This window comes from Aethalodelphis obliquidens, unplaced genomic scaffold (genome assembly GCF_003676395.1).
Source record: "Aethalodelphis obliquidens isolate GAN/ISIS:26980383/991018 unplaced genomic scaffold, ASM367639v1 scaffold4, whole genome shotgun sequence".
In the NCBI taxonomy this organism is placed as follows: domain Eukaryota; kingdom Metazoa; phylum Chordata; class Mammalia; order Artiodactyla; family Delphinidae; genus Aethalodelphis; species Aethalodelphis obliquidens.
In genome coordinates this window covers 60580609-60603624 of record NW_020837948.1, presented here as the reverse complement: position 1 = coordinate 60603624, position 23016 = coordinate 60580609, and the positions used below count along the sequence as shown (strand labels likewise).

Sequence of the window (23016 nt, the reverse complement as noted above, 5' to 3'; positions counted from 1 at the left end):
AACTGGGGCTTAATGTTACCCTTGGAGCAGCATCAATGGACAAATTTTGGATAATTGTCCTTCTATTTCTTAGCCATTATGGAACACTGATTCTTTCAATTACCATTGTATTTTCAATATCTACAGGTATTCCTATCCACAGGCTCCTAATTTTTAGGGAACAGAGGCTTTTTTAGTTATTTTATAACTAGTGAGCCAAACAGCATTGAGTTTCAGCTTATTTACTTTCTAAGGCTCTGGCAATATCTAGCCACACACTGAATATTTTCTAGACTGGCAATTTTACATTTCACTTTCTTTTTTATTATTAAATTCTTATTTCAAATTTGATTTCATTTATGGCAAGATAAGACATATCTCTCTACTTTAGTTGTGGGTTTACTCCAGCTTCTAGACTACTTCCTGAAGTATATTTTTCATTTTTCTTTTGTTTACAATTTGAACTTTTTATAATTTTTTCCTCTGCTCTGTAGGTTTTTTTTTTAATTTTTAAATTTAATTTTATTTTTTTTATACAGCAGGTTCTTATTAGTCATCCATTTTATGCACATCAGTGTATACATGTCAATCCCAATCTCCCAATTCATCACACCACCACCTCTACTCCCCGCGGCTTTCCCCCCTTGGTGCCCATATGTTTGTTCTCTACATCTGCATCTCAATTTCTGCCCTGAAAACTGGTTCATCTGTACCATTTTCTAGGTTCCACATATACGTGTTAATATATGATATTTGTTTTTCTCTTTCTGACTTACTTCACTCTGTATGACAGTCTCTAGATCCATCCACGTCTCTACAAATACCCCTATTTTGTTCCCTTTTATGGGTGAGTAGTATTCCATCATATATACGTACCATATCTTCTTTATCCATTCATCTGTTGATGGGCATTTAGGTTGCTTCCATAACCTGGCTATTGTAATAGTGCTGCAATGAACATTGGGGTGCATGTGTCTTTTTGATTTATAGTTTTCTCTGGGTATATGCCCATAGTGGGATTGCTGGGTCATATGGTAATTCTATTTTTAGTTTTTTAAGGAACCTCCATACTGTTCTCCATAGTGGCTGTATCAATTTACATTCCAACCAACAGTGCAAGAGGGTTCCCTTTTCTCCACACCTTCTCCAGCATTGGTTGTTTGTAGATTTTCTGATGATGCCCATTCTAACTGATGTGAGGTGATACCTCATTGTAGTTTTGATTTGCATTTCTCTAATAATTAGTGATGTTGAGCAGCTTATCATGTGCTTCTCGGCAATCTGTATGTCTTATTTGGAGAAATGTCTATTTAGGTCTTCTGTCCATTTTTGGATTGGGTTGTTTGTTTCTTTAATATTGAGCTGCATGAGCTGTTTATATATTTTGGAGATTAATCCTTTGTTGATTCATCTGCAGATATTTTCTTCCATTCTGATGGTTGTCTTTTCATCTTCTTTATGGTCTCCTTTGCTGTGCCAAATCTTTGAAGTTTCACTAGGTCCCATTTGTTTATTTTTGTTTTTATTTCCATTACTCCAGGAGGTGGATCAAAAAAGATCTTGCTGTGATTTATGTCAAAGAGTGTTCTTCCTATGTTTTCCTCTAAGAGTTTTATAGTGTCCAGTCTTACATTTAGGTCTCAAACCCATTTAGAGTTTATTTTTGTGTATGGTGTTAGGGAGTGTTCTAATTTTATTCTTTTACATGTAGCTGTCCAGTTTTTCCAGCACCACTTACTGAAGAGACTGTCTTTTCTCCACTGTATATCCTTGCCTCCTTTGTGAGGGATTAGTTGACCATAGGTGTGTGGGTTTATCTCTGGGCTTTCTATCCTGTTCCATTGATCTATATTTCTGTTTTTCTACCACTACCATATTGTCTTGATTACTGTAGCTTTGTAATATAGTCTGAAGTCAGGCAGTCTGATTCCTCCAACTCCATGTTTTTCCCTCAAGATCACTCTGGCTATTTGGGGTCTTTTTTGTCTCCATACAAATTTTAAGATGATTTGTTGTAGTTCTGTAAAAAATGCCATTGGTAATTTCATAGGGGTTGCATTGAATCTGTAGATTGTTTTAGGTAGTATAGTCATTTTCACAATATTCATTCTTCCAATCCAAGAACATGGTATATCTCTCCACCTGTTGGTATCATCTTTAATTTCTTTCATCAGTGTCTTACAGTTTTCTGAATACAGGTTTTTGTCTCCCTAGGTAGGCTTATTCCTAGGTATTTTATTCTTTTTGTTGCAATGGTAAATGGGAGTGTTTCCTTAGTTTCTTTTTCAGATATTTCATCATTAGTGTATAGGAATGCAAGATATTTCTGTGCATTAATTTTGTATCCTGCTACTTTACCAAATTCATTGATTAGCTCTAGTAGTTTTCTGGTGGCATCTTTAGGTTTCTCTATGTATAGTATCATGTCATCTGCAAACAGTGACGGTGATTAGCTCTAGTAGTTTTCTGGTGGCATCTTTAGGATTCTCTATGTATAGTATCATGTCATCTGCAAAAAGTGACAGTTTTACTTCTTCTTTATCAATTTGTATTCCTTTTATTTCTTTTTCTTCTCTGATTGCCATGGCTAGGACTTCCAAAACTATGTTGAATAATAGTGGTGAGAGTGGACATCCTTGTCTCGTTCCTGATCTTAGATGAAATGCTTTCAGTTTTTCACCATTGAGAATGATGTTTGCTGTGGGTTTGTCGTATATGGCCTTTATTATGTTGAGATAAGTTCCCTCTATGCCTACTTTTTGGAGGGTTTTTATCATAAATGGGTGCTGAATTTTGTCAAAAGCTTTTTCTGAATCTATTGAGATGATCATATGGTTTTTGTTCTTCAAATTGTTAATATGGTGTATCACATTGATTGATTTGCGTATATTGAAGAATCCTTGCATCTCTGGGATAAATCCCACCTGATCATGGTGTATGATTCTTTTTTTTTTTTATTTTTTATTTTTTATTTTTTTAACATCTTTATTGGGGTATAATTGCTTTACAATGGTGTGTTAGTTTCTGCCCCATAACAAGGCGAATCAGTCATACATAAACATATGTTCCCATATGTCTTCCCTCTTGCGTCTCCCTCCCTCCCACCCTCCCTATCCCACCCCTCCAGGCTGTCACAAAGCACCGAGCCAATATCCCTCTGCCATGCGGCTGCTTCCCACTAGCTATCTACCTTACTACGTTTGTTAGTGTGTATATGCCCATGACTCTCTCTCGCCCTGTCACAGCTCACCCTTCCCCCTCCCCATAACCTCAAGTCCATTCTCTAGGAGGTCTGCGTCTTTATTCCTGCTTTACCCCTAGGTTCTTCATGACATTTTTTTTCTTAAATTCCATATATATGTGTTAGCATACGGTATTTGTCTTTTTCTTTCTGACTTACTTCACTCTGTATGACAGACTCTAGGTCTATCCACCTCATTACAAATAGCTCAATTTCGTCTCTTTTTATGGCTGAGTAATATTCCATTGTATATATGTGCCACATCTTCTTTATCCATTCATCCGATGATGGGCACTTAGGTTGTTTCCATCTCCGGGCTATTGTAAATAGAGCTGCAATGAACATTTTGGTACATGACTCTTTTTGAATTTTGGTTTTCTCAGGGTATATGCCCAGTAGTGGGATTGCTGGGTCATATGGTAGTTCTATTTGTAGTTTTTTAAGGAACCTCCATACTGTTCTCCATAGTGGCTGAACCAATTCACATTCCCACCAGCAGTGCAAGAGTGTTCCCTTTTCTCCACACCCTCTCCAGCATTTATTGTTTCTAGATTTTTTGATGATGGCCATTCTGACTGGTGTGAGATGATATCTCATTGTAGTTTTGATTTGCATTTCTCTAATGATTAATGATGTTGAGCATTCTTTCATGTGTTTGTTGGCAGTCTGTATATCTTCTTTGGAGAAATGTCTATTTAGGTCTTCTGCCCATTTTTGGATTGGGTTGTTTGTTTTCTTATTATTGAGCTGCATGAGCTGCTTGTAAATTTTGGAAATTAATCCTTTGTCAGTTGCTTCATTTGCAAATATTTTCTCCCATTCTGAGGGTTGTCTTTCGGTCTTGTTTATAGTTTCCTTTGCTGTGCAAAAGCTTTGAAGTTTCATTAGGTCCCATTTGTTTATTTTTGTTTTTATTTCCATTACTCTAGGAGGTGGGTCAGAAAGGATCTTGCTGTGATTTATGTCATAGAGTGTTCTGCCTATGTTTTCCTCTAAGAGTTTGATAGTTTCTGGCCTTATATTTAGGTCTTTAATCCATTTTGAGCTTATTTTTGTATATGGTGTTAGGGAGTGATTTAATCTCATACTTTTACATGTACCTGTCCAGTTTTCCCAGCACCACTTATTGAAGAGGTTGTCCTTTCTCCGCTGTACATTACTGCCACCTTTATCAAAGATAAGGTGTCCATATGTGCATGGGTTTATCTCTGGGCTTTCTATCCTGTTCCATTGATCTATCTTTCTGTTTTTGTGCCAGTACCATACCGTCTTGATATCTGTAGCTTTGTAGTATAGTCTGAAGTCAGGGAGCCTGATTCCTCCAGTTCCTTCTTTCGTTCTCAAGATTGCTTTGGCTATTCGGGGTCTTTTGTGTTTCCATACAAATTGCAAAATTTTTTGTTCTAGTTCTGTGAAAAATGCCAGTGGTAGTTTGATAGGGATTGCATTGAATCTATAGATTGCTTTGGGTAGTAGAGTCATTTTCACAATGTTGATTCTTCCAATCCAAGAACATGGTATATCTCTCCATCTATTTGTATCATCTTTAATTTCTTTCATCAGTGTCTTATAATTTTCTGCATACAGGTCTTTTGTCTCCTTAGGTAGGTTTATTCCTAGATATTTTATTCTTTTTGTTGCAATGGTAAATGGGAGTGCTTTCTTGATTTCACTTTCAGATTTTTCATCATTAGTATATAGGAATGCCAGAGATTTCTGTGCATTAATTTTGTATCCTGCCACTTTACCAAATTCATTGATTAGCTGTAGTAGTTTTCTGGTAGCATCTTTAGGGTTCTCTATGTATAGGATCATGTCATCTGCAAACAGTGACAGCTTTACTTCTTCTTTTCCGATTTGGATTCCTTTTATTTCCTTTTCTTCTCTGATTGCTGTGGCTAAAACTTCCAAAGCTATGTTGAATAAGAGTGGCAAGAGTGGGCAACCTTGTCTTGTTCCTGATCTTAGTGGAAATGCTTTCAGTTTTTCACCATTGAGGATGATGTTTGCTGAGGGCTTGTCATATATGGCCTTTATTATGTTGAGGAAAGCTCCCTCTATGCCTACTTTCTGCAGGGTTTTTATCATAAATGGGTGTTGAATTTTGTCAAAAGCTTTCTCTGCATCTACTGAGATGATCATATGGTTTTTCTCCTTCAATTTGTTAATATGGTGTATCACATTGATTGATTTGCGTATATTGAAGAATCCTTGCATCTCTGGGATAAATCCCACCTGATCATGGTGTATGATTCTTATAATATGTTGTTGGATTCTGTTTGCTAGTATTTTGTTGAGGATTTTTGCATCTATATTCATGCACGACATTGGTCTGTAATTTTCTTTTTTTGTAGTATCTTTGTCTGGTTTTGGTATCAGGGTGATGGTGGCCTCATAGAATGAGTTTGGGAGTGTTCCTTCCTCTGCAATGTTTTGGAACACTTTGAGAAGGATGGATGTTAGCTCTTCTCTAAATGTTCGATAGAACTCACCTGTGAAGCCATCTGGTCCTGTACTTTTGTTTGTTGGAAGATTTTTAATCACAGTTTCAATTTCATTACTTGTGATTGGTCTGTTCATGTTTTCTATTTCTTCCTGGTTCAGTCTTGGAAGGTTATACCTTTCTGAGAATTTGTCCATTTCTTCCAGGTTGTCCATTTTATTGGCATACAGTTGCTTGTAGTCGTATCTTAGGATGCTTTGTATTTCTGCAGTGTCTATTGTCACTTCTCCTTTTTCATTTCTAATTTTTTGATTTGAGTCCTCTCCCTCTTTTTCTTGATGAGTCTTGCTAATGGTTTATCAATTTTGTTTATCATCTCAAAGAATAAGCTTTTAGTTTTATTGATCTTTGCTATTGTTTTCTTTGTTTCTATTTCATTTATTTCCGCTCTGATCTTTATGATTTCTTTCCTTCTGCTAACTTTGGGTTTTGTTTGTTCTTCTTTCTCTAGGTCCTTTAGGTGTAAGGTTAGATTGTTTATTTGAGATTTTTCTTGTTTCTTGAGGTAGGCTTGTAGAGGTATAAATTTCCCTCTTAGAATTGTTTTTGCCACATCCCATAGGTTTTGGATTGTCGTGTTTTCACTGTAATTTGTCTCTAGGTATTTTTTGATTTCCTCTTTGATTTCTTCAGTGATCTCTTGGTTATTTAGTAACATATTGTGTAGCCTCCATGTGTTTGTGCTTTTTACGGTTTTTTCCCTGTAATTCATTTCGAATTTCATAGTGTGTGGTCGGAAAAGATGCTTGATATGATTTTAATTTTCTTAAATTTACTGAGGCTTGATTTGTGACCCAAGATGTGATCTATCCTGGAGAATGTTCCGTGTGCACTTGAGAAGAAAGTTTAATCTGCTGTTTTTGGGTGGAATGTTCTATAAATATCAATTAAGTCTATCTGGTCTATTGTGTCATTTAAATCTTCTGTTTCCTTATTTATTTTCATTTTGGATGATCTATCTATTGGTGTAAGTGAGGTGTTAAAGTCCCCTACTATTATTGTGTTACTGTGGATTTCCTCTTTTATAGCTGTTAGCAGTTGCCTTATGTCTTGAGGTGCTCCTATCTTGGGTGCATATATATTTATAATTGTTATATCTTCTTCTTGGATTGATCCCTTGATCATTATGTAGTGTCCTTCCTTGTCTCTTGTAACATTCTTTATTTTAAAGTCTATTTTATCTGATATGAGTATTGCTTCTCCAGCTTTCTTTTGATTTCCATTTGCATGGAGTATCTTTTTCCATCCCCTCACTTTCAGTCTGTATGTGTACCTAGGTCTGAAGTGGGTCTCTTGTAGACAGCATATATATGGGTCTTGTTTATGTATCCATTCAGCAAGCCTGTGTCTTTTGGTTGGACCATTTAATACATTCACATTTAAGGTAATTATCAATATGTATGTTCCTATGACCATTTTTTTAATTGTTTTGGGTTTGTTTTTGTAGGTCCTTTTCTTCTCTTGTGTTTCTCACTTAGAGAAGTTCCTTTAGCATTTGTTGTAGAGGTGGTTTGGTGGTGCTGAATTCTCTTAGCTTTTGCTTGTCTGTGAAGCTTTTGATTTCTCCATCAAATCTGAATGAGATCCTTGCTGGGTAGAGTAATCTTGGTTATAGGTTCTTCCCTTTCATCACTTTAACTATATCATGGCACTCCCTTCTGGCTTGTAGAGTTTCTGCTGAGAAATCAACTGTTAACCTTATGGGAGTTCCCTTGTATGTTATTTGTCATTCTTCCCTTGCTGCTTTCAATAATTTTTCTTTGTTTTTAATTTTTGCCAATTTGATTATTATGTGTCTTGGTGTGTTTCTCCTTGGGTTTATCCTGTATGTGACTCTCTGCGCTTCCTGGACTTGTGTGGCGCTTTCCTTTTCCATGTTAGGGAAGTTTCAGACTCTAATCTCTTCAAATATTTTCTCTGGTCCTTTCTCTCTCTCTTCTCCTGGGACCCCTATAATGCGAATGTTGTTGTGTTTAATGTTGTCCCAGAAGTCTCTTAGTCTGTCTTCATTTCTTTTCATTCTTTTTTCTTTTTCTGTTCCACAGCAGTGAATTCCACCATTCTGTCTTCCAGGTCACTTATCCATTCTTCTGCCTCAGTTATTCTGCTATTGATTCCTTCTAGTGTAGTTTTCATTCCACTTATTGTATTGTTCATTTCTGTTTGTTCTTTAATTCTTCTAGGTCTCTTTTAGACATTTCTTGCATTTTCTCAATCTTTGCCTCCATTCTTTTTCTGAGGTCCTGGATCATCATTATTCTGAATTCTTTTTCTGGAAGGTTGCCTATCTCCCCTTCATTTAGTTGTTTTTCTAGGGTCTTATCTTGTTCCTTCATCTGGTACATAGCCCTCTGCCTTTTCCTCTTGTCTATCTTTCTGTGAATGTGGTTTTTGTTCCACAGGCCGCAGGATTTTAGTTCTTCTTGCCTCTGCTGTCTGCCCTCTGCCTTTTTTACAATTTTTCCCTTAAAATAATTGTTTCTGAAATTGTCTTATTGCAGTCAATTTTAAAATTTGCATTGCTCTCTTAAGACAATATTTTTAAGTTTATATAACTGGGTGATTTAAATGTTTTCTTTTCTATATTTCAGCTTATTAAGCATTTTCCTTGGTACAGATATGCAAGGAATCAAATATTCCTGACATGTCTGCATAACAAAATATTAAACTCTGTAACAAATTTCTGCCTGTATTCCAAAGTTTAGGAAAATCCTTAATTATGTCCCTTAACTTGGCTCTAGATAAGAATTTTAACTCAACCTTATGGTCTAGAAATTTTACAATATAATTGTTCTTTCCCTGAGGAAACCCTGAAATAAGAATAGCTCATTTAGAAAGTCAAGTAAAACTGAGTAGAAAATAAGAGAGAAATGCAAAGTGAATAGGTTTGAAAAGGTTACAAAGTTTCTGAGAGAGACTGTCTTGAGTTAGAAATTTTTTGAGGTCTTAACATGATAACTTTTTTTTTAACATTTTTATTGGAGTATAATTGCTTTACAATGGTGTGTTAGTTTCTGCTTTATAACAAAGTGAATCAGTTATACATATACATATATCCCCATATCTCCTCCCTCTTGCATCTCCCTCCCACCCTCCCTATCCCACCCCTCTAGGTAGTCACAAAGCACCGAGTTGATCTCCCTGTGCTATGCAGCTGCTTCCCACTAGCTAGCTATTTTACATTTGGTAGTGTATATAAGTCCATGCCACTCTCTCACTTCCTCCCAGCTTACCCTTCCCCTCCTCGTGTCCTCAAGTCCATTCTCTACGTCTGTGTCTTTATTCCTGTCCTGCCCCTAGGTTCTTCAGAACCTTTTTTTTTTTTTTTGTAGATTCCATATATATGTGTTAGTATACGGTATTTGTTTTTCTCTTTCTGACTTACTTTACTCTGTATGACAGACTCTAGGTCCATCTACCTCACTACAAATAACTCAATTTCGTTTCCTTTTATGGCTGAGTAATATTCCATTGTATATATGTGCCACATCTTCTTTATCCATTCATCTGTCGATGGACACTTAGGTTGCTTCCATGTCCTGGCTATTGCAAACAGAGCTGCAATGAACATTGTGGTACATGGCTCTTTTTGAATTATGGTTTCCTCAGCGTATATGCCCAGTAGTGGGACTGCTGGGTCGTATGGTGGTTCTATTTTTAGTTTTTTAAAGAACCTGAGTTTATTTTTGTGTATGGTGTTAGGGAGTGTTCTAATTTCATTCTTTTACATGCAGCTGTCCAGTTTTCCCAGCACCACTTATTGAAGAGGCTGTCTTTTCTCCATTGTATATCAAAAATAAGGTGACCATATGTGTGTGGGTTTATCTCTGGGCTTTCTATCCTGTTCCATTGATCTATATTTCTGTTTTTGTGCCAGTACCAAACTGTCTTGATTACTGTAGCTTTCTCATATAATCTGAAGTCCAGGAGCCTGATTCCTCCAGCTCCATTTTTCTTTCTCAAGATTGCTTTGGCTACTTGGGGTCTTTTGTGTTTCCATACAAATTGTGAAATTTTTTGTTCTAGTTCTGTGAAAAATGCCATTGGTAGTTTTACAGGGATTGCATTGAATCTGTAGATTGCTTTGGGTAGTATAGTCATTTTCACAATGTTGATTCTTCCAATGCAAAACCATGGTATATCTCTCCATCTGTTTGTATCATCTTTAATTTCTTTCATCAGTGTCTTATAGTTTTCTGCATTAGCATGATAATTAAACAAGTTGACTAGATTATTTATTTTGTCTCCTAATATTTTTTAAGTTCTTCTTAATGATATTAATTTAATGATTTGGACATGTCAAACATGACATTATTATTTTAAGTCAAAAATATTTTTTGCTGTTTACCAAGAAAAGTGTGAAATTAGATTACAGTGCTTCTTAAAGGAAACAGAAGCTCTTCCAAGGGGACGGATGAGATTTTGGCATAGACAAACCCATAACACACAAGAAAGACAGGCCACTAGAGTCAGTTATAGTGTGGGTTTTTGAAGGGTATTTGGGTTGCCAAACCTAGCAGAGACTAAGAAAGGGCCATTCAGTCAACAACCTGACAATCCTTGACGCTTGAGTATGGGCAAAACAAAGTGAACAGATTAACAAGAAAGAGGGTACCTTCATGAAGGTTTTATAGGGGACCCTATATAAAGTTTGACAAACTCTTTTTTTCACAAATTGATTGCTGGTCCAACAGATCTCCAATTAGCCCTCAAGTCTGGCTTGCATTGAATTGAAAACTCATCAGGCTTATACTCCCAGCTGTTCCCTGTGGAACACTCCCTTATACCTTCAAAAGCAACAAAACACAAAAGAGAAATTGAGTCACAGCTGTAGAAAACAAACTTATGGTTACCAAGGGGTAAAGTGGGGGAGGGGTAAATTGGGAGATTGGGATTGACATATACACACTACTATATATAAAATAGATAACTAATAAGAACCTACTGTATAGTACAGGAAACTCTATTCAATACTCTGTAATGACCTACATGGGAATAGAATCTTAAAAAGAGTGAATATATGTATATGTATAACTGACGCACTTTGCTGTACAGCAGAAACTAACACAACATTGTAAATCAACTATACTCCAATAAAAAATTAAGAACACCATTGTAAAGCAATTATACCCCAATAAAGATGTTAAAAAAAAATTAAGAACAAAAGGAAAAGAAAAAAGAAACAAAACAACCTAGGTCAAAGCAAAAGCACAGGAAATAAGACTTGGTACATATAAACAAACAGCAGCAAAAGCAAGGCAAGCAGCAGGAGAATAAGTAGGTTAATGGCAAAAAAACATTTCTCAAATGGCGTGCCTCCAAAATGAAAGGTATAATGATCTTATACAAAGACCTAGGTTTAATTATTTTAGTAAATGGTGCATCTCTAAATCAAGAGATCTAATTGCTCTACACAAAAATCTAGGCCTAAACAAAGACATATTTGGTTACAAATCCTAGAATAACAAAATAAAATCAGCAACATGAACTCAGTGAAACTAGTCAGAGATCAGATTGTTGTTGAAATTGACTCAGCATATCTGAAAAGTACATAGAATTTTGGCACAATGTGCCCAGCGAGTGTACCTGTTGGCCTCAGGCTTCCCTGGAATGCTGCCAAATGAGGGTCTTCAATCTCGGTGGAACCTCCAAAACTGTCCAATGAGACCATCACTCAACATCTGAAATAAAAAGACAAAGCTAACTTATTGCTTATTATAGTAAGAGATGCTAGTCAGACAATCTTTTCAATCAGAATACATCGTCGATCTTATTATATAAGGATTTAGGGAAGCATGAAGTTCAGAACTGGTGAACTCTCAGAGGTGTAATTGGGTTGACATCATTTGTAGAAGCATAGTTACTCAGGTGAGACTATTGTTGGTTGGGTACCACTCAGAGGCATGCTATTGGAGTGAGTCTGTCCTTGATAGGCTGACTTTCAGAAGTGAGAGACTGACAAGAGTGGTTGGCTTGTAAAAGTGTGTTTACCAAGGTGAGTCGTATGACAGAACAGGCTTTAAATTAATTAAGGTGGCTACTTGTTTCATGGCTTTGTTATCAAACGCAAGTCCACGTGCCCGACACACAGCGAGGCCAAACAATACCAAAATGTTGGAGTTTGGAGCACAGAAAGGTTTATTGCAGGGCCATGCAAGGAGACGGGTGGCTCATGCCTTAAAAACCCTGAACTCCCCTAAAGCTTTCAGCAAAGCCTTTTTATAGGAAAGGTAAGGGAGGTGCGTGGTTAATGGTCGCAAAGTTCTTGGTGTCAGATCCTTGTTCTTGAGGTCAGGTCACGGTCAGGTCATGATGTTCCTATAAACCTCCACCAAAACAAATGTTATTCTCTGTTCTGGCAAGAAAGGGCAAGGTCCCAAGGCTCAACTTTCACCCCCCAAGGTCTAAGTCCTGACTAAGGAGGGCGTCCTTGTGCCAGCCAGTTACCCTTACCGGGAGCGTTCCTCCAGCACCTAGTCTGGGTCCTCCTACCAGTGCCTAGGCCTGGCTGAAGAGGCAGATCTCAGTGGGTGGCACCCTCAGGGCCAGGTCCCCAGACCCTGCCCTGCTGTCATCACTAAGGGAGCAAGGCGCCCAGGACCCAGCTGCCCTCAGGCTCCTAAGGCCGCCCAAAGTGGGCCAGGTCCCACGGACTGCGACCCATGGAGCCCACCACTGCCATTTGGTCGCAGAGATAGAGATGGGGCAGAGGTTTGCTGCTGCTTCAAGGCCTGGGCCCGGTCAGTGGGCCGCCGTGGTGAGGGCTCTGGAGCTCTATGGGACACAGCCTTCAGCCTGTCTCCGGGTCCCCCAGCACACTCACCAGTCCCGAGGCCCGAGCGCCTGCAGGGCCCGGGGAGGAGGCCACGCTCCACCTCTCACCGCACTCTCTGCCCCTCTGAGCACTGCCCTTGGAGGTTGGTGGAGCTGTCTGTTGGCGGAGCGGGACTTCTTACTGCCCTGCTAATGGTCAGGCTGTGTGCAGGCTCCACCCCTGTTACAGCTTCAGAATAATCAGTCTTTTCCTACATTTGTATGTTGTTTTTTTTTTCTCAAGTTCAAAAATAAGATAAAGAAGGAAAAAGTAAGAGAACTATTGGAAGCTACTCATGGTGTCAAAATGGTAAAATTGGCCACTCTGAAACAGGTGCCAGCCTTTGAGTTAGATGACAAAGTCTTTGGTATGAGTGAGATTTCTGTGTGTACAGTTGTACTTTATATGGTTGAGCCAGCAGAGGGAGGATAAAAAGGATACTTCTGGAAGAGGGTTGAAGTTGAAATCAGTACATATTTAGATAATTTCAAATTTTCATTCCCTACTGGCATTAACATTTATTGTACACAATATTCCTTTTTAGTAAACATATTTGTAAAACATATATGTAAGTTTCCATATTCCACTTTTACATTCCTTAACTTGGTTTTTCTTCTTTATTTCATCATACAGCAAGGTTCTCTTCAAAGAACTTCATAATTTTGCCTTTTTTTCATATTCAATATTGTAAGTCACATCTAGTTTTAATTTATGATACCCTCTTCATTTCCTAGGCAACTGGTTATAATGTTATTTGTAACCACAGAATTAGAACTTTATCATGGAACTAAACATTAGAGAAAGTAAATCTAAATTTATTTTTGGAAAAGAAGAGGAAGAAAAGATAGTATCGGTATGATTCAAGCTGGTATGAATCACAGCTTGATTTCTGGATTCAGACAGATCTGGGTTTAAGTCCTGGTTCTTCCACTTATAAACTGTGTGACGTGGGGCAAGTTATTCAACTTCTCCAGCTTCTGTGTTCTCATCTGTGATATGGTAATAATGAATAATACCTACTTTTATGGCTATTCAGAAGATTAAAAGCAATAAATTATGTAGTAAGATTAGCATAGTTCCTGGAACATTGTAGATTTCTAATAAACGGGATGTATTATTTTTGTAATTAATAGGAAAAAATATGAAGAGACATGCTAAAATACATACTTTTTCTTTCTTGTTTTTTCTTTTACTACTGTGAATAAAATTATTTTAAATATTTTGAAACTCTTTTACTAACATTTCCAACACAAAACCCTACTTAGATCTTCACAGCCTGTTAATGTAAGAAATGTGTTGATAACTACATTAATATATATATTTACGGTAAAAAACAGCTTTACTTGGGTGAGGTAACAAGGGTGAGAATATGAGGTCAAAGAAATGTATGAGTTCATTAAATGTGTCTAAAGTATCCAGGGAAGATGGTAATTTATACTCCTAAGGAACTTTCACTCAGCCACACTCCGTCCAACTAGTGACATAATATATGGAGCCATGGGCTGCTGCAGCAGAAAATAATAGAGTGTCCAATTGGGATAGAACCTCCTGATCTTTATGAATGGCTCAAAGATACAGAGACACAGAGAAGGCTTGCAAAAGGACAGGTAATACTTTTGTGAAGTTGGTGTCCTATACCAAGAAAAGTTCTGAACAACTCTGGTTGAATAATTATCTATTGAATGAATGTACTATATTTAACCATTGCCCTTGTGGAACATGTCGTTTTCTCCCCATTTTTTTTTACATTATAAATGATAATGCTATAAGCATCTTTGTATACAGAACTTTTTTCTTTCATCAAAACATCATGACGTAGTGATTATGAGTCCAGTCCCAGGAGCTTCAAATCTCAGCTCTGCCATGTGATCTTAAGCAATTTATTTAATCTTGGTGTCCCTCAGTTTCCTCATCTGTAAAATGGGGATAATAAAAGTACCTACTTCATATGACTGCAATGAAGATTAAATGCATCAAGCACTTAGAAAAGTGCCTGGCATGGAGTAAGCATTCTAGGTGGCGATTACTATTAAAAGTGAAATCTTGGGCTTCCCTGGTGGTGCAGTGGTTGGGAGTCCGCCTGCCGATGCAGGGGATACGGGTTTGTGCCCCGGTCCGGGAGGGTCCCGCATGCCGCGGAGCGGCTGGGCCGCTGAGCCATGGCCGCTGAGCCTGCGCGTCCGGAGCCTGTGCTCCGCGACGGGAGAGGCCCCAATGGTGAGAGGCCCGTGTACCGCAAAAAAAAAAAAAAAAAAAAGTTAAATCTTGTCTTAGGATGAATCTTCAGTTGTAAAAGGGCATTTATATTTTTATGCTCTCAATGTTTAATGCTAAGCCACTTTTTAAGAATTAAATTGAGAATTTAAGATTTAAGAATTAATTTATACCAACAACAGCAATGTCTAGGTGCTTATTTTTCCATAGCCTCTTTCAAAGTTTTCTGCTGCTTCTTATACTTCTCTTACACACACTTTTAAATTTATTAAGTGTGAGATATTAGCTTATTGTTGTTTTAATGCAAAGGTATTTTTTAAAGTTTCCTCTTATTTGAATGCTGTTGGTGTCCTTTTGTTCTTTAGGGATTTGGTGTTAGGCTTTACCTTTGACTAAAGGCTGATGTATTTAAAATTCCATTAGCTCACTTGTCATATTTAGTACAAGTAATTCCCTAAGCCTGTTTCCTTTTTCAGTTTCCTTCATTGATTTTCATTTTATAGACACTTAAAATGTTTATACAGTAATATATATCCATCTTTTTTTTCCACTTCTCTGTTTCTGCTCTTATTTTCCTTGTTATTTTCTTACAATTTGATTTGTTAATATTTAACTTCAAGGAGTATTCTCCTAAAAGGCAGAGACTGTTAGTCATCATTGTAACTACATGCCTAACCCAGTCCCAGAACGTAGTAGGCAACCAATAAACATTTGTGGAATGTATGAGTAAGTAAAGGAACAACTGAATTGGCCTCAGTAGTCCACAGACCACACAAATCTGGGATAACATAATAAGGTCACATTTTCTTTAACAGCCAAATCACAAAAACCATGAAGCTACATTCCATAAGCTTTAAGAAACCCATTCTTCCTTGGGATTTCCTTCCCACAGACCTATTACACGTCCCCCTAAATCAGTCTCCTGATCATTTAGCACCACTGTTGGAGTCTAGCAGGTCCCTCCTGCCACGTGATAACCAGTTTCTCCAGAGCAACACTCTGCCCAGCCAGTTTCTCTGCTAGCATGGACACAGATAGCGCCCTTCCTTCTCCAGGCACAGCTAAGATAATAATAAAACAATTAACAAAATCTACTGCAGATTCAGGAATGAAATAACAATACAGTGTACTACTGCTAGAAGGAATTCCTGTTAGAACACCCAATGTGGCAATGGCTAGCTCACCCCCACCAAGAGAAAATCTCCAGGCATCTCTACACTCTGGAATACTGGCCCTAAGAATCCCTGTGGTGGAAGTATGAGTGGGAGTGTGAATGTGTTTGTGCTTGTGTCTGTGGGCATAGGCGTGCATGTGTGTGTGTGCATACATGCACACATAGAAGAAAGAGAGATAGAGAGAGAGAGAGAGAGAGAGCTTTCCTCTTCAAACCCATGCCCTGTCTCATATGGCTGTTATGAAGATTAAGTGAGTTAAATTAAATAACTGACAGTAGGAACACCCACCCAGAGAGTATAATCTGGCTCCCATGGCTCAAACAAGGCTATGATAAAGGTCAGCAGTGCATGTCCCAGGTCTGAGTTATTCTGTCTTAAATAACACTATGTGAAAGGCAGTAATGGTCCAATCCAAATATTAGTGTACCAAGTCCAGTCCTACTGATTCTCTTTCACACTTTTAATCTCCAGCATCAGGTCTACACAATCCTCTTGGCATAGTCCAGTATGACAATCTCCTGTAAACAATTAGATGGACAAAACATCCTTTCTTTCTTTCTTTCTTTCTTTCTTCTTTCTCTTTCTTTCTTTCTTTCTTTCTTTTTTTTTTTCTATTCTATTCTATGTTTTCCAAAATAAACACTATTTTGCAAGGACAGTTCAGCCTAAATCCATATTCCAGGGTACTATAGTTTGAATGTTTGAATCCCCCCAAAATTCATGTGTTGAAATCCTAATACTCAATGTGATGGTATGAGGAGGTGGGACCTATGGGAAGGTGCTTAAATTATGAAGGAGGAGCCCTCATGAATGGAATTAGTGCCTTATAGAAGAAGCTCTAGCGATATCCTTAGCCCTTTCCACTATATGAAGATACAATGAAGTCTGGCATGGCAGAAGAAGGTCCTCACCAGACCATGTTGGCACCATGATCTCAGACTTCCAGCCTCCAGAACTGTGAGAAATAAGTTTCTATTGTTTATAAGCTACTCAGTCTGGTACTTTGTTATAGCAGCCCAAACAGACTAAGACACAGAGATATATTTTTCCCCTCTGATTCCAAAAGGACATACGCCAGCCAAGAAACCCAAAGTTGTCAGCTTACGGGAGACTTCAATTTCCTCCGAAAGCAACAAGTGAGTGTTTGTTCTACATTTGTGTAAGTAAAAAGATCCATTCTTGTGATTTTCCCAAAACAAAGAAAGTCTTTTCCAAAGACGAATTGATGACTCCACCCCAGAAGAAGAAAATAGATGGCAACTTGTAAATGATTTAATGCCAGCTTTCAAAAACAGTAAAGTCCTGATGGGCAGCTTCTTGCAGAAGGGATAAAAATGTAGTATGAGGTCTAAGTTTATTTTTCTTCACATTAATATGTGGTTTCCTTGCCAGTTCTTAAATATGACTACTTTCTCCATCATTTGGGTAGACTGAGTTAATATATTAAACTTACATTATATGCAGACTAGGTTTTCTATTCCTTTCCATTACCCTTTACTCCATTTTTGAACTAATGCCATGTCATTTCCATATGTTTCCTCTGAAATTCTAGTACCTAGCAAAGATAGTTCCTCCTCATTGTTCTTTTTTTCCCCATAGTGTAATATTTGATAATTCTGCCAATTTGTTTTTCCAAAACAGTTTTGGAATCATTTTATTGAGCTCTATGAAGTATTCTTTGGTTTTTAATGGGCTTATGTTAAATCTATACATTAATTCAGGAAATATCATTTCTGCTATCCACAGTCATGCTATGTCTCTGCGTTCATTTGCTTTTCTGAATTCTTTCATTAAAGTTTTTTTATAGTTTATTTTATGTGCCTTGAACATTTTATATTAACTTCTGCATATTTTATAATTCAGTGACTTTGTGAATATGATCTCTTTTTAGTTACCTTTCCTAGTTGGTTTTTACTGATATTTAGGAAAGATATACATGTTTACAGATTTATCTTGTATTTTCCCATTGCACTGAATGCTTTTAACATCGTAAATAGTTTTGTGGAGGATGGGAATGGCTTAATTTAGGTCTTCTATTTCTTAAAATAACATTTTTGTTTCCTCTCCCCCACCCCAATATTTAGTTTTCATTTCTTCTGGAGATTGTACTGGGATAAAAAAAAATTTCTAGCATTATAATGGAAAATAATAGTGAAAAACAGCACCTTTGTTTTGTTCATTTTTTAAAAGGGAATGTGGCTAGATTTGCTCTACCATTTACAAAATCAACTTTTATTTTCAAATTCTTAGTTTTTCCTTTTTTATATCGAGAAAGAACAACGCTATTTCTCACTTTCAAGGTGTTTAAGACTGGATATTGAATTTTATCAAATATCACTTGGGGCTTTTATTGATATGACTGTATGATGTTATTATTGAAGTTATTGATATGTGGTTTTAATTTTGATAGTTTTTCTTTCATTGAATTACTCATTAATTCAGAGAGAATTTCCCTGATGCCCTAATCTTGAGTAGCCTCTCATCAGTCTTTATCACATCCCCTATTCTATTCTCTTCATGGCAGTTATCACTGTCAGGAATTATCTTGTTTATTTGTTTACATGTTTATGTCTGTTCTTATGTATGGGGCCCTTACTGGTATTTCTGCTTTGAAACCCTTACTGATCAGATCATCACTGCCATATTAAATTGTGATATACCCTGATCTAACGTTATAGAACTATCTTAGAGCTGATGGAATCCAAATCTACTCCCTAAATCCTGGCTTTCCCTGCAGATCTATTTGCAAGTCATCTCTGGGCAGAAGTGGTCCTTCACTCAGGCGAGAGCACTGCATGGAATTGATATTCCTCAATTTCTGAGCTAAAGTTCTGACCTGCTGTTAAGTTTTGCTACCCACTGGACACAGTGAGACCAGGGATTTATATATACTTTTATTCAGAGATTGTGCAAAAAAGAACCCATCATCCTTAATTTTTTTTAGCAAAATATAAACTATTTCTAAGCAAATAAGATCAAAATATCAGCACTAGATAAGAAGTAACACTTGGATTTCAGCCTAGATATTTTCACTTAATGTACCATTGACCTTGGTCAAGTTATCTATCCTTTTAGATTCATCTTTCTAAAATGAGAGAATTGCATTAGGTTTATCAATGCCTTCTAGCTGCAATTCCAAATGAACAATTTATTAGAGAAAATACATAAAATCAATATCAATAAACTATTCTTTTTATATCTAAGTAGTTACAATAAACCTTGGTAAACCTTCAGGCACTGCTCTTTTACCAGAATATGTTGGTAGCTTGGTGGGATTTTTGTGCCCTAGCAACAGATCATCTTTTCCAGTTAAATCCCATGAATCAAATGATTTAGAGACGTACTTCTCCAGTGGAGAACTCTAAGGTAGTCTCCCTAGCCCCTCTGCTTATTCTAGAAACTGCTCTTCCTTCTCTCTTATCCCCTCCCACTACAATGCAGCCACAGCAGGACAGCCCTACTGCAACATGACCCTTCCTTCTAGCCACAGTTAATTACTTGTGGTCCAAGTTGGGTTTCTCACTCAGTCAAGGCCAGTACGTCCCATCCCCAGGAATTTAAGTCTTAGATAGGAAAAAGATGGAGAGTTGGTCCCTAATGCTTGAAGCCATAAAATGTAAACCTTGGGTATACCGGGCAGCCATGTTCCCCATGGGAAAGATGTCTATATAAACAAAAGGCAAACAGAGAGTCTGACATTTCTGGTCCGTAGACAAGCTGTATTCCTATCACTAGAATAGGTTGTTCAACTCTTTTTTGAGAAATAATCCAGTATACTTTCAAGAAGTTCTTTTTGCCTTAGGTGATCAAAATCTGGTTTGCTTGGCTTCCTCCCCAAGCCCCAAATCTAAAGTAACACAACTTCTATCCAAATAAATTGAACTCTCTCATCTTCAGATAATCTCCCGGCCAGGGATGATTGCTTCTTTCATAGCCCTGTCCATCTCTATGACTTCTATAATACTGCCTTGAGTCATCTGCTCATATTCCTCCATTCTTTTAAATTGAAAGATTTCCATTAGCTTAACTACTAAACGATATACTTTCTCCAGCTAAAATTGACCTGTATGACTTAGAGATATTTTTAGCTTATTTCACTTCTGAGCCTTTCTCCTTCAGATTCTGTTGCACAGGAGTACTATAGTTTCCTGTAAAAGAAAATTCTATAGACACAGTTCAGTAAAAACAAGTAAATATATATATATATATATATATATATATATATTCTGTTGCACCTGTAAGATGGATCTTAATTTCATCTACTCAGATCTTGAATTGAGAGGAAAAAAACGATGTGTGATACTTTACAAGAAATAATCCTTTGAACCAAACAACTTAAGATATACTAGAATCATGGTAAATCATCAAAATAGCAGTGTGATGGCATCCTGTCTCCTCAGCAATCCAAATTCCAGTATTACATCCATTTGTAACAATGTAAATATGCACTCCACATAGTATTGGAAAACCCTTCTGAGGAAGGAACACAAATACACAAATTATTTGAGCAAAAATGTTACTAACCAGCATAGAAAAAAAAGAGTTAATGAGAAAATGGGAAAGGTATTAAGGGATATGAATTAATAGCTTATCCACAACTATTACTGAAATAGTCCTTTGTTTTGATTTTTTTAGATGTCTTACTGGCTTATATGTTCTTCATAACAAAATTCCCTAATGGTTTTTCTTTCTAATTTTTGTGAATATCTATCCCCTCAGAAAAATCCAATTCCAAGATGAGAAATCTTCTGTTCAGTCCTTAGGGACCATGAAATATGTTTACCCCCATAGGCAACACAAGTCCTGTGCAATGCAGGCAGAGCTTTCATGCCTTAAAATTCATTTCTCTGACTGTACAATCATTACCAGTATAAGCAAAGCAAATCCAAATTACCATTTCCACTTCAGGCCAACTAGAGAAGAGACAGCCCTCATTTTAGAATTCTTTAAATCTTCCCCACCAGGAGGGCTAGAAAAAGCATAGCATACAGAATCACAAATTGGTCTTTTGACAAACTGCCAACTAGTGACTCTTGAAAAAACAACAGTGAACATTAAGGACAAAACAAAAGTAATAGCTGAGAGATGCAGTTGCAAACTGAACTAAAACTGCAGAGGGAGCAGGGGGAAAAGGAGCCAGTCCAGCATACATGTAACTTCAGAGCCCCAAGAGAAAATTTCATAAGGATACCTTTTATTGCTTTAAAATATACGAATAAATATCTTTGTAGCAGAAAGTCCTCATGGTTTGGTGAAATTCTTTGGATGCTTGGATATTATGACCCCAAAATTTCTGGTGCAGAAATTAAAAGTTAGAAAAAGACTTTACCGTTTTCTGTCTCAAGGGATGATTTATTTTCAAAGTTATGAATATACACTTATCTATAAATTTTACTCTAATAATCTGTGTTTAAAAATATAAATCTTTCTGGACAGAATGTCTTTATTCTATTAAAGCTGCTAATCAATTTGTAACTTAATTTTGTGAAGAATTTTCATGACATACCAAACATGAAAAATTACATGGCAGTTTATTTGGATCAATTTCATGTAATTCCCTATGGGCTATAACAAAATCATAACACTGACTCCTAAAATATGACTGGAATTAAACCTAAATTTAATTTTAAAATACTTAATTCCCAGTTGCTAACCTACTGACTCAAAATGACACACATTGAAATACTCTCTTTCTTACTCAAAATTAAAAATGAAACCATGTCCAGTATAACATCTAACAGCTACTTTTTAAAAGTAGAATCAAAAATTCTAGTTTAACTTGTTAGACATATTTTTCTCTTTTCTGAAATCCCCTGAAAATGACAGTAAAAGAAATTTTTTTTTAAGGTATAAATTCACAAGCACAAAGACAGCTGGAAAGACACTATAGCAGACAAGAAATGTTAACAAATTTGGGGAGATGGAAAGCAGATGAAGAAGTGGAAACTGGCTTAAAAGAGAAGAGAAATCTGAAATCGAAGTGCCTAATGCCAAACTGAAGCAAGCTGAGTCTCTCCATAGAGCCCAGGAAGGGCTCAGGAATTGGAGGTACTAAAAAAGGCAGAGACGCAGAGTGGCCCTGACAACAGGAGAACTGGTTGAAGAGAACACTGGAACCCTCCCCTCCTCTATGAAGCCAGATGACTACTCTTTCTTGTCTCACCTTAAGAAAATGGTAATAAGTGAACCAAAGAGGCCCCAGACTTGAGGACTCCAGGCACAGTAGAACACAAGGATGGCACCAAAATGAAAATAAAGGACTAATCAGGGTTAGGCATAATGAACAATGAGACCTCCCACTTCCATCCTTAAAACCTGTTCCTGGTCACAGAACACCAGGAGCCAGGCTTATTTCCCCCAATCAAGACATCAGAAAAGTTGTTGACACAAAAGCTTTCTCAGTGCCCCATCGCACTATGGAGATGCCCACCTGTCCACAAATTCCTCCATCACAACAGAGCCTACAATCTGCTTTTAAGTGCCTTACTCTTAAATACGTTTGGATGGAGAGCCAAGTCTCACCAGACATTTAAGGAAAGCTCCAAAATGAAAGGTAGAGACAAAAATAAAAAGAAGAACTTGGGGGGTAGGGAGGGGCAGAATGCAGGCAATAGAAGAAAACTTTGTTTTGTAACTCTGATTAATATCCTCCAAGAGGTGAGAGGACTAACCCAGTCTTTTCCATCCATAAAAAAGCTAGATCTGAGATAACTTTAGGTAGCATTCGCACTAAGTTTTGCCACTATTTGCCGTTATTTCTGCCTTGCTGGGTTTAGACAATCTGCCCAATTCCTCTTTAGTAGAGTATAACACAAACACTCAAAACATTTATCAAAAAGTAAACATTTTTAAAGAAAAAAGTTCACATTCCTCTATCATACTGCTAATAATGTTAGTATAATTAGCATTATTTTCAATTCACCTGGAAAAATTATTACCCTTTCCAAATAGCTGGCATTTATTGAGCGCTTACTTTGTAGTAGGTGCTATGACAAAACCTTTACAAGCATAGTCTCTTTTAATCCTCTCAACAACCCTAGTCAGTGGGTACAACTAATATATATATATATATATATATATATATATATAT

At 37.0% G+C, this 23016-nt stretch overlaps 1 long non-coding RNA gene across 3 annotated transcripts in view; it reads right to left on the bottom strand.

Annotated features, from left to right (window-relative positions):
* LOC113617439 (uncharacterized) overlaps positions 1-23016 on the bottom strand; it is a 271846-nt gene that overhangs the window by 237740 nt on the left and 11090 nt on the right. For all 3 annotated transcript variants that reach the window (XR_003431646.1, XR_003431643.1, XR_003431645.1), the window contains exon 2: positions 11310-11404. This is a non-coding gene — a long non-coding RNA (uncharacterized LOC113617439). The remainder of the gene's footprint in view (positions 1-11309; positions 11405-23016) is intronic.